Here is a 17,496-nt window from a genome sequence, read left to right as displayed (position 1 = left end):
CTTCCCCTTCGCTTTCTCTACACTCTACTTTCCTCACAAGTTTTAGGCAGCAAAAATAAAACCTAACAACTAAAGGTTTTACATCTTGTGTGGACATTGCAATTCCTGCAGACTTTCTTCCCCTGACAACGAACTTAGAGGTAACCTGCAAAACCCAATTTAAACCAGCAGCTCCTTCGGGGGTAGTGCTACGAGTGATTTCCACAGAGATCCCAAAGGTATGGCACATTCATACTTACACTGGTCCAGCTTGTAAAAGTTGCCCTACCTAAACTTCAGCTTTAAAGATAAAAACAGACAAAAACAAAAGAACAAAAATGGGGGATAAAAACTTTGGGGCAGATTCACGCAGAATCGCCTTACTCTGCGGCGGCGTAACGTATTACATCTACGTTACACCGCCGCAAGTTTTACGGGCAAGTGCTTGATTCACAAAGCACTTGCCTATAAATTTGCGGTGGCGTAGTGTAAATCCGCCCTGCGCAAGCCTGCCTAATTCAAATGGGGCAGGGACCATTTAAATCAGGCGCGTTCCCGCGCCTAACGTACTGCGCATGATCCGTCCCTAAAATTTCCCGACGTGCATTGCGCTAGATGACGTCGCAAGGACGTCATTGGTTTTCGACGTTAACGTAAATGGCGTCCAGCGCCATTCACGGACGACTTACGCAAACGACGTGAAATTGCAAATTTCGACGCGGGAACGACGGCCATACTTAACATTGGCTAGACCACCTAGGGTGTATGCCTATCTTTACGCCTCGTATCTCGACGGAAACGACGTAAATTTTAATTTTAAAGGTCTTTCGTAAGGTCAGTGGTCTACATAACATCATGATGCCTCCTTTTGTACCCAGAGAATAGAGCTGCAAAGCTATAAATCTAGAATTGTCCAGAGCTATAAGATTGAGTGAATGCAGAGGAGACCAGTCACTTACCTATAGCTATCCTGAGATCTACAGAGGTCCCTGGTTCGGAGTGAAACAAGTTTAATCACAAGACAAAGAGAATGCAAAACGGATACCTTGTACACACGACCGGTTTCACGACGAGAAAACTGCCATCTTTTATATTGGTCGTGAAAACCGGTCGTGTGTATGCTCCCTAGCGGTTCTTCTCAACGAAAAAACACCCCGCAAAAAAAATTGCATGTTTCCCGTCAGTCTTTTTCTCGTTGCGAAAAACGGTCGTGTGTATGCTTTTCCGAGGGGGAAAAAAAACGTGCATGATCAGAATCAAGTATGCAGCCCAAAAGCTGCCCAAGGGGTGGCGCCATTTGAAAGGAACTTCCCCTTTATAGTCCCATCGTATGTGTTGTACGTGTTGGACGCAAGTCAGGCTGTAGAGGAATCACGTCGGGAAAAGCGTTGTTTTTTTTCCTGCCGAGAAAAATGGTTGTGTGTACGAGGCATAATACTGTACCTTTCCATTGGAATAGTCTCTACATTACTTTGAAAAGGTGGAAGATAAAAGTAGATAATATATCCTTAGTAGGACAAAGAATTACAACTTTGAATGTGTTGTGTAAATGTATTTATTCCTTGCAATTGGTGTTTTATCTGCATGTGTATTCATTTGTAAGGCATCCCCTAGAGTTGTGAAAAGTCTGTTGTTTTTCCTGTTTTTATCCACAAGGGGGCAGAAATGAATAACAAATTAGAAATGTTCTTATACCATAAACCTGTAGGACGGGTAGAATATTTTTGTTTAAACAATGGAGATTGTTTGCTTAATTGTATTTATTTTTTCTGTTTACAAGTCATTGAAATGTTTCTCAATTATTGTGAAAAAATCATCATCATTTTTCAAATAAATATTTTTATGGAAATAGAATCTGTACTTAAGATTGCACCTTGGTGAATGAAAAAAAAAAAAGATGTGCACCATTTTTTCAAGGCAGCACACTACAACACATAGGGCTAGATTCAGCAAGAATTTACGCCGGCATATCTATAGATACACCGCGTAAATTCAAAGCTGCGCCGGCGTGTCTTCTTTCTGTATTCAGAAAGCAAGATACGCCGAAATTAGGCTAAGATCCGACTGGCGTAAGTCTTAGGGTATCTTAGGGTGCATATTTACGCTGGCCGCTAGGTGGCGCTTCCGTCGTTTTCGGAGTAGAATATGCAAATTACCTAGATACGCCGATTCACAAACGTACGTGCGCCCGGCGAAATTTTTTACGTTGTTTGCGTAAGGCTTTTTCCGGCGTAACGTTGCTCCTGCTATATGAGGAGCAACCAATGTTAAGTATGGACATTGTTCCTGCGTCAAATTTTGAATTTTTTACATCGTTTGCGTAAGTCGTTCGCGAATAGGGCTGGACGTAATTTACGTGTACATCGAAAGCAATGACGATTTGCGGCGGAATTTCAAGCATGCGCACTGGGATTCTTTCATGCGCCGTTCGAAAAAAACGTAAAATACGCGGGGTCAACAATAATTTAAATAAAACACGCCCACATCAACCCCATTTGAATTAGGCGGGCTTACGCCGGCCCACATACGTTGCGCCGTCGTAACTTAGGACGCAAGTTCTTTATGAATACGGAACTTGCGCCCTAATTTACGGCGGCGTAACATATCGGAGATACGTTACGCCCGCACTAAATTACGCAGGGCTACCTGAATCTAGCCCCCAGATGGTTCAATAAAGATGTAGGTGACTTGTAGTGTCCTGTTTATGCAAACTATGAATGGCACTGCAATGCACTGCCCTTTTCTGTGTATCATAGTAATGCATGGTAAAATGCACAATTCAGCGCCTGTTACTGCAACTTACTATGAATTAATGAAAATAAAATAGTGTAAGGCCAGCTATACAAATGCTCTTTGTGAGTGATGTGTAATACCACAATGCCTAGCAATGGATGATTGGTCTTGCAATGCATTATGGTGTCATTTATGGCACCCCAATGCATCACAATGCACAGATGGGAGCAATCTGCATTGTGGGGCAGTGAATAAAAATAAAAAATAAAACTTACAGGTTACCATGATGCAAAATATCCCATGGCATGCATTGTGGTGTGTGCCATACAACATTCACCAAGTTCCACAGACTGTGCTCCCACAACTTTATTTAAGCTGGTTACTTAAAGAGGTTGTGGCGGTGCATCCATAGAGGGCGCAGGAGCGCCGCCCCCTCTCTCTCCTGCACCGCCACTGAATGCAATACACAGATTCATGCATTGTTATTGCAAGGAACAGATTTCTTCTTTAGCGACCGCATTCTGTTCAAGCTGTCTTGCATACACACTGTCACACTGAAATTCCGATCGTGTGTACGAGGCATTAGGAACCCAATCATTAAGATTACAGTTATTCTCACTTCTGCTTTGTGTTAAGTGTTTGAACTCTTTGTCTGATTATTACTAGTCTAACCTTCACATATCAAAGCAAGTAAACAGCCATGTGTCTATAATGGGGTAGATTCAGTAAGCAATTGCGTCTGCGTATCCATAGATATGCAGCGCAATTGCTTAGTTGCGCCGGCGTATCGACTGCTCCTGATTCAGAAAGGTCGATACGCCGACTGCAGCCTAAGATATGACTGGCATAAGGCTCTTATGCCGTCGTATCGTAGGCTGCATTCTTACGATGGCCGCTAGGTGGCGTTCCCGTAGTGGTCAGCGTAGAGTATGCAAATCGCATACTCACGCCGATTCACAACCGTACGCGCGCCCTGCGTTCGCATTTTACGTCGTTTGCGTTCGTCGGGTTCTGCGTAAGGCTGCTCCTGCTATTAGCAGGGGCAGCCAATGCTAAGTATACCCGTTGTTCCCGTGTCGCGATTTTTAAAAATTACGTTGGTTGCGTAAGTGAATCGTGAATGGCGCTGGACGCCATTTACGTTCACGTTGAAGCAAATGACGTCCTTGCGACGTCATTTACCGCAATGCACGTCGGGAAAGTTTCCCGACGGAGCATGCGCACTACGTTCGGCGCGGGAACGCGCCTAATTTAAATGATCCACGCCCCCTAGGGGATCATTTAAATTACGCGCGCTTACGCCGGGCAGTTTTCCGGAGCGCACACGCAAATTACGGAGCTACTGCTTCGTGAATGAAGTGTAGTACAGGTAATTTACAGAGGCGTAGCGTAAAAACGGTACGCTGCGCCTCCGCAGTAGTGCGCGCCCCTACCTGAATCCACCCCAATGTGTATGGGAGTCACAGATCTCAGATCAACTTCATTCATATCTGTTGGTCATCTTTTTCTCAAATGGACTGACAGACGACCTCTCATTTGATATTAGGAAACTTAAATTGCTTATTAAAATGTAGGCTGCTTTGCGTATTTGCTAACGTGTTTCTTTATGTCCCATCTAACAATGAATAATCTCAGTAAATATTGACATATGGAAGACCTGTGACCCTGGTGTGGCTGATAAAAAAATCAATTAGATAGCAGAACACAATAAGCCAATTTATTTTACTGCACGAGACATCAATATTGCGTCTCTGGATTCGAATTAGTTGGGTACTTTGTTGTCAGGAGCAGCACGACTGGAAGTACTACTGTATGTACTGTACAGTGCTTACCTGACCTAAAGGCATGTATAAAAAGTTATAGGATATGACATGAACTGATATATCTGATATGATAAGAAAATTAGGAAAATCAGACAAGCAAACTGAAAGTTTTATTAGGTACTGTATATGGGTATATGTCACAAACATAAGAAACCTTATGGGCAGAGTAAAATACGACAAACATTACAGATTGCGTACCACGTATTGTAATAACTGAAACTGGGCTATAGAGGAAAAAAAATCCACAATCCAATGCAATGGAATGAACACATTTTTTTTAGCACACATACAGTACACTTGGGGATTCATTTATTAAAACTGGAGAGTGCAAAATCTGGTGCTGCTGTGCATAGAAACCAATCACCTTATAACTTCAGTTCGTTCAATTAAGCTTTGACAAAAAAATAAATAAAAATCTGGAAGCCGATTGGTTTCTCTGCAGAGCTGCACCAGATCTTGCACTCCAGTTTTAGTAAATCAACCCCTAATGCCGCGTTCACACGATCGGAATTTCCAATGGAGTAAAATCCAAAGGAGTTTTCCGTCGGAATTCCGATGAAGCTGACTTCCATCAGTCTTGCATACACACTGTCAAACTAAATTTCGACCGTCCAAAACGCGGTGACGTAAAACACTACGGCGAGCCGAGAAAATTTAATTTCAATGCTTCCGAGCATGCGTCGACTTGATTCTGAGCATGCGTGAGTTTTTTCTCCGTCGGAGTTGCACACAGACGATAGGAATGTTCTATTTCTAAACACTGATGGGAAAAAAGTCAGATGGGGCCCACACATGATCAGACTTTTTTCATCGGAAATTCCGATCGTGTGTACGCGGCATTAGTGTATATCTAAAACAAAAAAGTAAAACAAATTAACAACAATTAAAAAACACATAGGGCTAGATTCAGGTAGGACTTTCGCCGACGTATCTTGAGATACGCCGCGTAAGTCAAAATGTGCGCCATCGTAACTATGCGCCGTACCCACAGAACTAGATACACCTGAAAATAGGCTTCTCCCGACCGACGTAACTTTCCTCCACCAGCGTATCGTAGGCGCATTTTTACGCTGAACGCATCTGACGCACCCATTGATTTCCTATGCAAATGAGGGAGATACACCGATTCCCAAACATACGCGTGTCCGGTGCAGGCTACTCGCGGTGCGCGTAAGTTGTACGCCTGGCGCAAAGTTACTCCTCATAAAGCAGGGGTAACTCAGCAACAGACGTGCACAGGTCAGCTGGAGAGCAGCTACAGCAGCACCGTTACGGACGAGCTGAGCAACCCCACTTGCAGGACAACACATCTGTATGCCAACATGCCAGGGGCAGCCATGGTGATAGCAATACTACTGTGTCCACCGGCACAAAGGAGGGCACGGGAGAGGATATACCGCACGCGCATGAACATCGTTGGCATGGGTGATTCGGAGGTGTTTTGTATTTTCAGATTCAGCCCTGATGCCATCCTGGAATTAGCCACAACCCTGCATGATGACATCACCAGCAAGACACACCGCTCATATGCAGTGCAGCCACTGGTCAAGGTAGTGGCAACACTGCATTTCCTTGCAAGTGGATCTTTTCAGCGTACAAGTGGAGTTGTGTCTGGGATCTCACAATCCACCATGAGCAGATGTCTGCACCAGGTTGTCCCTGCAATCCTCAGACGCATGTCCCACCACTTCATCAAACCCACCCAGGAGCATCTGCGGCAGAAGGCATTGGCGGATTTCTACCAAATTGCAGGATTCCCCCACACCGTGGGGGCCATTGATTGCACACATGTGGCACTACGGCCCCCCCGTGCCACAGAGCACATATATCGTAAGCACTGGCATTCCATCAACGTACAGGTGATAGCCGATGCCCAATACCTCATATGGCACATCTGTGCCAAACACTCAGGGGCCAGCCACGAAAGATACATATACCGTCAAAGCAACATCTCCACAGAATTCGAACAGAACGTGTATGGGGACAGCTGGCTGGTTGGTGAGTGACATGGGAGTCAGGCAAGACTGTCAGACCCCATGATGCAGACATCACGAGGGGCACATGCACGACTAACATCCTCCTGTCTTTTCCCTTCCAGGTGACTCTGCATATGCACTTGGGCCCCATCTCATGACTCCATTCCGGAATCTCCAAACCAGAGAAGAGAGAAAATACAATGATGCACACATACGTACCGTGCAGTGGTGCAGGAGGCAGGACATTGTTACTGCTGCCAGGAAATTCAAATCCAGCTCCATGACATAGCAGGAGATCTGATCCGAACACTGGCAAGGCTGCATCTGACAGGCAATGGCAGGCTGCATCTGACAGGAACTGGTGAGGCTGCATCTGACAGGAACTGGTGAGGCTGCATCTGACAGGAACAGGTGAGGCTGCATTGATCTATTGTATCATGTCTGCAGTCTCTGACCATCTCCTGTATTGTGTTTTCTAGAGGTGCACCAAATGGAAATTTTGCTAATACTATTAGGAGTGTGTTTAAAGCGGAGGTTCACCCAAAAAATACATTTTTAACATTACATTCAGCCGAATTGTCCTAATGACAATCGGCTGTTTTTTTTTTCCCCCGTACATACCGTATTTTCGCTGCCGCTTCCTGGTATGTCTTCTGCGGGACTGGGCGTTCCTAATTGATTGACAGGCTTCCGAACGTCGCATACTGCGCAACACAAGTTGCCGAAAGAACCCGAACATCGGTGCGTAGGCGCCGTATAGAGCCGCACCGACGTTCCGCTTCTTTCGGCAACTCGTGATGCGCTGTATGCGATGGTCGGAAGCCTGTCAATCAATTAGGAATGCCCCCCGTCCCGCAGAAGACATACCCGGAAGCGGCGGTGAAAATACAGTATGTACGGAAAAAAAATAAAAATAAAACGATTGTCATTAATACAACTCAGCTGAATGTAATGTTAAAAATGTATTTTTGGGTGAACCCCTGCTTTAAGTAAGAGACTGCAGACATGATACAGGAGATGATCAGAGATTGAGGACATGATATAAGAGATGGTTGGAGACTGAAGACATGATAGAAGAGATGGTCGGAGACTGAGGACATGATACAAGAGATAGTTGGAGACTGAGGACATGATACAAGAGATGGTCGGAGACTGAGGACATGATACAAGAGATGGTTGGAGACTGAGGAAATGATACAAGAGATGGTCGGAGACTGAAGACATGATACAAGAGATGGTCGGAGACTGAGGACATGATATAAGAGATGGTTGGAGACTGAAGACATGATACAAGAGATGGTCGGAGACTGAGGACATGATACAAAAATGGTTAGAGACTGCAGACTGCATTTTTCTTGCACTAAAGGTGCCAATAATGGCGAACAATAAATTTATAATAATTTAAATTGATAATATTAATTAAAAAGTAGAATGTAATACAATTATATATAAAAAGTCTTGCATATTCGGTTTTGGCACCAAAATTTATTCGGTGCACCCCTAGTACTTAGACCTCTCCTATTTTTTATCTACACCTCCTCCCTGGATCTGCCGGGAGCTTCCCATGGCTTTTAATACTATTCTACACTGAAGAAACCAAAATCTATATATCTACCCCTCAGCTATCCCCATCAGTTTCCTTTTGCTCGTTTGCTTTTCCCCGTGTACACGCGGACGGTTTTCCCGACAGGAAAACTGCCATGAGAGCTTTGGTCGGGAAAACCGCCCGTGTGTATGCTCCACTGCAGTGTTTCCCATAGGAAAACTGCAGAGAAAAAAAATGCAGAGAATCTCGGCGGGAAAAAAAGAGAACAAGTTTCCTGTCAGGAAAACTGCTATGGAGCATACACAGGGCCGGTTTTCCTGACCAAAAGCAAACATGGCAGTTTTCCCATCGGGAAAAACGATCGTGTGTACGAGGCATTCGAGATGGTGGGGGGACAGATGCAACATCGGATTGATGGTGCATCCATCTAGGTGAGTATAAATGTTTATTTATTTTTTTAAACCCAAATTCTCTTTTAAATATTGCTGATTTCAATGTTCCAATGTATATCTACCATGGCAGCAGATCACATTATCCAGAAAGGGATCACTGCAGGATATCCTTGTTAGAGCAGTTGGTTTTACAGCATGCACATTTTAATATCCTCCCTCCCTCCCTTCCCAATGTCTACCTGATCATTTGAAGCACACCTTAGTTTTTAGTTTAAATCTTCTGTAAGACGGTAAAAGGATTTGCTGACATCGTGACTTTGTAAATAGCAGACGTATTTTGTTTCACAACATCAGAGAAATGTAGAGCTAAGGTCTGTATTTTTACAGCTAGGTCAGCTGTCAAGGAAACAAGATTAGCTTGTCTGGCGGCTTAAAGGGACAATGCCGTTTGTTTGGGATATAATATGCTTATTGTATTCTACGGAAATGATTTCTTGTTTATTATCATACAGGATAACAGTTTGAGCAGCATTTTAAAAATAAAAGGAGACAGTACAATTACAATACAATTCAAGACAAGAGGGTTTGGAGGGCCCTGCTTATGAGAGCTTACAATCTAAAAGGGTTTCACAATAACTAGAAAAAAGGTACGACTTATGCCGCGTACACGCGATAATTTTTCAGCATGAACAAAAACTTTGGGCTAGATTCAGCATTGATTTACGCCGGCGTATCTATAGATACGCCGCGTAAATTCAAAGCTGCGCCGGCGTATCTTCTTTCTGTATTCGGAAAAGCAAGATACGCCAACATTAGCCTAAGATCCGACTGGCGTAAGTCTCTTACGCCGTCGTATCTTAGGGTGCATTCTCACACTGGCCGCTAGGTGGCACTTCCATCGTTTTCGGCGTAGAGTATGCAAATTACCTAGATACGCCGATTCACAAACGTACGTGCGCCCGGCGGTAGTTTTTTACGTCGTTTGCGTAAGGCTTTGTCGGCGTAACGTTGCTCCTGCTTCTATGAGGCGCACGCAATGTTAAGTATGGACGTCGTTCCCGCTTCGATTTTTGAATTTTTTACGTCGTTTGCGTAAGTCGTTCGTGAATAGGGCTGGACGTCATTTACGTTCACGTCGAAACCAATACGTCGTTGCGGCGTACTTGGGAGCATTGCACACTGGGATATGTACACGGACGGCACATGCGCCGTTCGTACAAAACGTCAATCACGTCAGGTCATCATAGATTTACATAAAACACGCCCCCTTCCACATTTGAATTACGCGCGCTTACGCCAGCCCCATTTACGCTACGCTGCCGCAATTTACAGAGCAAGTTCTTTGTGAATACTGCACTTGCTCCTGTAAGTTGCGGCTGCGTAGCGTAAATACGATACGCTGCGCCGCCGTAACTATGCGCGCCCCTAACTGAATCTAGCCCTTTGTTTTTCAGCATGTCGAAAAAACTACGTTTTCACAACTTCATCATTAAAACGATGTTGCCTACACACCATCGTTTTTAAAAAATAATCTAGCAAAGCGCGGTGACGTACAACACGTACAACGGCACTATAAAGGGGAAGTTCCATTTGCCTCTGGGCTGCTTTAGCTGATTGCGTGTTAGTAAAAGACGATTCGCGCTTTTTTGTCTGTTACAGCGTGATGAATGTGCTTACTCCATTATGAACGGTAGTTTTGCCAGAACGAGTGCTCCCATCTCATAACTTGCTTCTGAGCATGCGCATATTTTTTACGTCGTTTTAGCCCACACATGATCATTTTTTACAACCCGAAAAACGACATTAAAAAATGCAGAATTTTCGAATTTATTTTTTTGTCGTTTTTCAGAACCTGAAAAATGATGTGAAGCCCACACACGATCATTTTAAATTACATTTTTAAAAAACTATGTTTTTTTCATGCTGAAAAATGATCGTGTGTACGCGGCATAAAGCCTTGTACACACAATACGATTTTTTGGCAGAGGATTGTCTGGTGTCCTAAAATCTGACCGTTGGTACTGTATGCTCCTTTTGACAATTATTGTCCATCTTTCAGCCAACAAATGTTGGATGACAGGCTAGTAAATTTTCGGCGGACAACGGTTTGTTGTCAGATTTACGGATGGTCAGTACACAAATCTGTCACACAAAAGTACAAACACGCATGCTCAAAATCAATGCTCACCAAACACAAAATTAGCAGAAGGGGCCCAAAGAGTGGCGCTCAAGAGCTAAAATTCCTTGTACTACGTCACTACGTTCGTGTTTGTGGCACGACAATTGTGTAAGAAAGATCCTGGCACACGCCCTTTTGACAAAAACAGATGCGCCAACAATCGTATTGTGTGTACGAGGCTTTACAGTGTAAAATGTTACGAATAATTTGGTTTCTATAAGACTGTCATACATGATTATTTAAAGATCTGCTACACTGAAACCCATGTTATTGTTTATTTAACCGGTTAACGCCCACTGCATGTATATGTACGTCCACAGAATGGCACGTACAGGCAAATGGGCGTACATGTACGTCCCCGCCTTTCCGCGGGTCGGGGGTCCGACCGGGACCCCTCCGGTACATGCGGCGGTCGGTAACCCGGGGGGAGCGATCCGGGACGAGGGCGCGGCTATTCGTTTCTAGCGGCCCCCTCGCGATCTCTCCCCGGAGCTGAAGAACGGGGAGAGCCGTATGTAAACACGGCTTCCCCGTGCTTCACTGTGGCGGCTGCATCGATCGAGTGATCCCTTTTATAGGGAGACTCGATCGATGATGTCAGTCCTACAGCCACACCCCCCTACAGTTGTAAACACACACTAGGTGAACCCTAACCCCTTCAGCGCCCCCTGTGGTTAACTCCCAAACTGCAACTGTCATTTCCACAATAAAGAATGCAATTTAAATGCATTTTTTGCTGTAAAAATGACAATTGGCCCAAAAATGTGTCAAAATTGTCCGAAGTGTCCGCCATAATGTCGCAGTCACGAAAAAAATCGCTGATCACCGCCATTAGTAGTAAAAAAATAAAATAAAAATGCAATAAAACTATCCCCTATTTTGTAAACGCTATAAATTTTGTGCAAACCAACCGATAAACGCTTATTGCGATTTTTTTTTAACCAAAAATAGGTAGAAGAATACGTATCGGCCTAAACTGAGGAAAAAAAATATTTTTATATATGTTTTTGGGGGATATTTATTATAGCAAAAACTAAAAAATATTGTATTTTTTTCAAAATTTTCGCTCTATTTTTGTTTATAGCGCAAAAAATAAAAACCGCAGAGGTGATCAAATACCACCAAAAGAAAGCTCTATTTGTGAGGAAAAAAGGACGCCAATTTTGTTTGGGAGCCACGTCGCACGACCGCGCAATTGTCTGTTAAATCGACGCAGTGCCAAATCGCAAAACCTGGCCTGGGCATTTAGCTGCAAAATGGTCCGGGGCTTAAGTGGTTAAATGAAAAATGTGCAACTTATAGCAAGATAAACATTATTTTTTTCCAAAAATAATCCAAACACATCCACGACTTAAAGTGGTTGTAAACTCCCATCGATTAATTGTACCTATAGGTAATCCTATACTAAGGCTGCATTCACACCTGAGCGTAGGTCGTTTGCGTGTATTCATGCTTGTTTGCATACAGCGTCGTCTGACGTTTTTGTACTTCGACGTTTTTTATTTTAGCCAATAGGAAAAATGATCATCTTTTCATCACTTGTTGCTATGTTGGTAGATTTTTTTTATCTTCTGCCTGGGTGAAATGTTCTATTGATTAAAGTGTCAAAACGCCCGTACGAAACGCTCGTTGTCGCGCTAGTCGCTTGAATCAAGCGTTTCCATTACTTTCTATGGGAAATGGAAAGGCTCAAAAACGCCCAAACCTCCCGATTCGCGCAACAAAAAAGGGTCCGGAACTTGTTTGAGCTTCAGGCGTTCGGCGTTTTGGAGTGGAGATGTGAACCATCTCCATAGGGAATAATGTATTTTTTCCCCTCTAGTGTTTTTGAGCGTTGCGCTTCAGGCGACAAAACGCTCAGGTGTGAATGCAGCCTAAGGCTTACCTAAAGGGGCTGTAAAAATCTCCTAAACAAACACTGTTTAGGAGTTATTTATTGTATATGCAGCTGTTGATGTCATTGGCGTATGCGCTCTAAGGCTGCATTCACACCTTTGTGTCGGCGATATGCGGCGTATTGCGGCGACATTAAATAGGCGTTTTGTCCCGCGATTTGCGGCGACAAAACGCGTTGTTTTTCAGCCTTTTTTTTTTGCTGGAGAGGTGATTTTACACTGTCGGCTATGCCCGAATGCCGAAGCAGCCCGAAAAAAAGGGTCCGGGACTTGTTTTGAGCTTCAGGCGTTTCGGCGTTCAGCGTTCGGCGTGGAGATGTGAACCATCTCCATAGCCGACAATGTAAAATCACCCCTCCAGCGTATTGCAGGCTGCAATAGCGGCGGGCGTCTGGCGTGAAAACGCCTAGTTGTGAATGGAGCCTAAAGGAACGGCCACCCGTGCCGTGCCATGACTGGCGGCTCCTGTGCGCATGAGCGGGAGTGACGTCATGCGGCTCCGGACAGTTACACAGCCAGAGTCCGCGGATCCGGAAGGAAGACAGGTGAAGATGGATGCGGCCTCCATCGGTGACAACACATCGTTGGAGGGTTTTGTTTGCAGGTAAGTTTCACATAATGTGCTAGTATACGATACATGCTAGTACATTATGCCTTTTCTTTGTAGGTCAGAAAAAGAAAAAAAAAAGCCAGCAGTTTACTTCCTCTTCAATGGCCCTTTAATCCATTTTTGATCAAATCCATTCTTTGTGTTTTTCTATCTCCGTGTAACGTCCTTCATGAGCTCATGAACCTCTCCTTATTCTCCCTCACATCTGTTTCTTTGAATTATTATTATTTTTAAACCAAAGTTTAGTGTCACTTTAATGATGACTGGCTTCACTTTTTTTTTTTTTTTTTATGTAAACCCTTCCATATACCCAGGGAAGCGATTGGCTCCGGGTGATACACAGAGATGAAACAAATCCTCCTACATAAGTTGTATTTGTCTATCTGCTGTCTTCTCTACATCCATTCAAAGTGCCAAATTTATTAAGGTTTGTCTGAACTGTCAGGAAAAAAAAAGCGTCAGGAAGCTGAAGTTGAGGAGAGCTCTGAGAGCTGATTGAAGGGAAGGGACATACCCCCTTCACACAGAACAGAGCCAAGGCTGTCAATCTGCTGGAAGTCCCTTCCCTGTCACCTTTTTTCTCTTGGTGTCAGGAAAACTTGGCAGAAATGATTCATGCAGATAGCAGAAGAACAAAGCAGCAGACAGGAATTACACTTTGGGCTCTTAATTTAGACAAGTACTCACTATAGACGGATATGCTTTGTAGATATTTCATGTCTGAGGTTTACAACCACTTTAAACTGGGATTCCAGCAAAGATTTTTTTTTTTATAAAGTCAGCAGCTACAAGCACTATAGGTGCTGACTTTTAGTAAGGACACTTACCTGTCCTATGCCCCCGTGATGATGCCCCCCCCCCCCCTGATGCCGATCCGGATCATTGCAGGTCCCGTGCCGCCATCCTCAGTAAGGGCAACAGGCAGTGAAGCTTGCGGCTTCATCAGTGCCCGTTTCCTACTGCGCATGCGCGAGGCTCACGCCGCTTTGTGAATGAGCAGATGCTCTCTGGGATACACACAGTTCCCAGAAGGCAGCGCGCCCCATTCACAAGAAGGAGGATGCAGAAGAAGACCCGCTGCAGATAAGGAAGAGGCAGATTAGGAACATCCGCATAGCAACAGGTATTTCAGGGGAGTATATAAAATATATATATATATATATATATATATATATATATATATATATATATATATATATATATATATATATATATATATATTTATTTATTTTTATGCAGCATTTTCCTGTATTAAATTTTTTTTTTCATGGTAGAACTCCACTTTAAGGAAAGAAGAGTGTCACTTTCAGATCGCTGGAAAGCTGCATCAGCTGTGTGGGTAGTGACAGCTAATCACGGAAGGAGGTAAAAGCAGTGGTGTCTTCAGGGTGGGCAAGGTGTAGGGTGTTCGTTCATCTTTTCATTTTTTGTGAAAAGGCGATCTTACAATTTAGGAACCTTTGTACTGTTGGCCCCTCCTGATAGAGCCTTATATCAGGCATTTACAAAATTCTTACTACTTTGCCTACTGCTATTCCTATTAAGAAAAACAAAATGTGTAAAAAGGATCAAACAGGAAACTCGACCTTGAAGAATTCTAAACAACATGGGCTATGGGACACATATTATGCATCTGTACAATATACAAAGAAAATCTATTTAAAATAATATACTACTAGTATCACTTCAGATCTTTTCCACTCCATGAGCCCAAATAACCAAAATAACAGTGGGAAGCCTCCTGCATATAGTACAGTAAAACCTTGAATAATTTGTTCCGGAAGCATGCTTGTAATCCAAGCAAATTTTCCCATAAGAAATAATGGAAACTCAAATGATTTGTTCCACAACCAGTCATTCATAAGTCCTTCAGTTTATAGTCCATATAAAAAGATTATAGCAATGTGATAGGTTGTGTAACCCTAAAATGTCCATCCACAAATGGAAGCCTCCACAATGGGATTAGAAGCAAAATCCAGCAGGAGCTACAAAGAATAAAAAAGAAGAGAGGAGCCTCTTAGGACTTGTACACACGACCGGATCTGTGTGATGAAAACGGTCCGCGGAGCGTTTTCATCGGACACGTCCGCTGGGATCATTTGGTGTGATGGCTGTACACACCATCAGACCAAATTCCCCATGGACAGGATACGCCGGCGACGTGCGCTACCCTGGAAGGTCAATGCTTCCACGCATGCGTTGAATCACTTCGACGCATGCGAGGGCTTTTCGGCCGAGCGGACATGTCCGGTGAGTCATACAGACGACCGAACATGTCCGACGGACAGGCTTCCAGCGGACATGTTTCTTAGCATGCTAAGAAACATTTTATCCGCCGGAAACCTGTCCACTCGGCCGGGAATCCGGTCCGGTCGGCCGTACAGACGACCGAACATGTCCGCGGAAACTGGTCCGCGGACCAGTTTCAGCAAACATGTTCGGTCGTGTGTACGAGGCCTAAGTGTAGCAATATGGTTACATATAATGAAGGTACAACATTTAGCAACTCATGTGGTTCATGATTTAGGCCCCTTTCACACTGGGGCAGGAGCCCTCTGGCTTTCACATTGAGGTTGCTGGGCAGGAGTTTTTCAGGCGGTATAGCAGCGCTATTTTTAGCGCTGTACGGCGGCCTGAAAAACTCCTAAGTGTGAAAGGGGTCTAAAAGAGGCACATCTAAGTATGCAGGCATCCTCTTTTAATCATCAACCATGTGAGTTTCTAAATGTTGTACCTTCATTAAATGTCATTATATTGCTACACTTAGAGGCGTCTCTCTTCTATTTTATACTCAGTTGTGACAGGACGCTACTCTTAAGCAGACACAGGCTGGAAAAGCGCCCAGAGGCGATTCAGTTCGCATGTGTAGCGCTATACATTCATTCATTCATTATCTCAAGACATCGCTTATATATCAAGTCAAAATGTATTAAAAAATGTAGCTTGTCTTGCAAAACGCTCTCAAACCAAGTGACTCTCAAACCAAGGTTTTACTGTATAATCTGGACATGCCTCAGACTGGCAAATTTGTGGAGTTGGATTAAAGATATTATCCAACAACTTAAAATATACCCAAGTACTCTACAAATCTGCTGATGTGTGCTAACTGATGGTAGAATGATGCTAGAACCCATGGACCAACCAGGCATGAAACAAATGAGCAAACTACAGAGCACTTGACAGCAAAGCATACTCTCACTAATTACAAATGTGTTTAGAACCCTTAGATTCTTAAAAAAAATCCACTTTTTAAACTTGCATATTCATTGAGGACCACACCCTAGCGGTGTACAATACAGTAGGAAGGAAAGAGATGAAAAGCAATCTAATATAAGAGGTCCATCGTCCCCCAATTTTCCCTTTTCTTTTGCCCTTCCCCCCCTCGCTCTCTCCTCCTTTTTTATTTTCTCTCTCTTTCTCTATATTTAACCTCCAATCCTTTTACCACCTTTTTCACTATCCTCTTCACAGGTTAATAAACATCTGTTCATCCTATATTCTTAAAGGGTTAGTGTACTTTACCTTTTCAGAAAAAAATTACTAATACTGTACACCCTCCCCACCACCCCAGGACCCACTGTACTTACCTCCATGTGTCACGAATGTCACGTATACCCCAACGCAGGTGGTCAGACACTATAGCTGGCTACTGTGTGCTTCACCTATAGCAGCTCCCTTTCCCTTAATACACAGGTGTCAAACACAAGGCCCTCCATGCCATTTTATGTGGTCCTCGCACCTCTCTTGAAGCTTTTGCAAGCTTTAACCAGACACTGATAGAAGTCACAAGACAGCTATATACTGCTGATGAGAAAAGATGTTTAGCAGTTTATATTTACTAAAATAATTGCTTTTCCATGTTCTGTGTACTGTGGGAGACCAAATATAGTGAATGCAGAGTCCTGGGTTTAGTAACACTTTAAGATAAAAAAAACTTTCCAAAATTTCTCCCCCAGCCTCCCTTAAACACTTACATGAACTTGATCTCAACCCAGTGCTGTGCCCATCTGCAGCAGCTCTTCTAAGTAGACTAAGCAGCCATTGGCTCCTTCTGCTGTCAATCAAATCATGTGAGGGGGGCAGAACAGAGCCGCACAGTGTGTATCTGTAGACGCACACAGCCAGCTCAATATTCAGTGGCAAGCAGCTTGCTATGGGGGCACTTGGGTAAGAGGAGGAGCAAAGATTGCCAGTGGGGGACCCCAGAAAAGGACGCTGAGGGCTGCTCTGTGCAAAACCATTGCACAGAGCAGGCATGTATAACATTGTTTGTTATTAAGATAAAAAAATAAAGAAACTTTTCAATCACTTTATTGTACACTGTATTAAATAGTGGAAATGTTTACAGATTACATAATAATGA

Source organism: Rana temporaria, chromosome 9 (assembly GCF_905171775.1).
Source record: "Rana temporaria chromosome 9, aRanTem1.1, whole genome shotgun sequence".
Lineage (NCBI taxonomy): Eukaryota > Metazoa > Chordata > Amphibia > Anura > Ranidae > Rana > Rana temporaria.
This window is presented reverse-complemented; position numbering follows the sequence as displayed.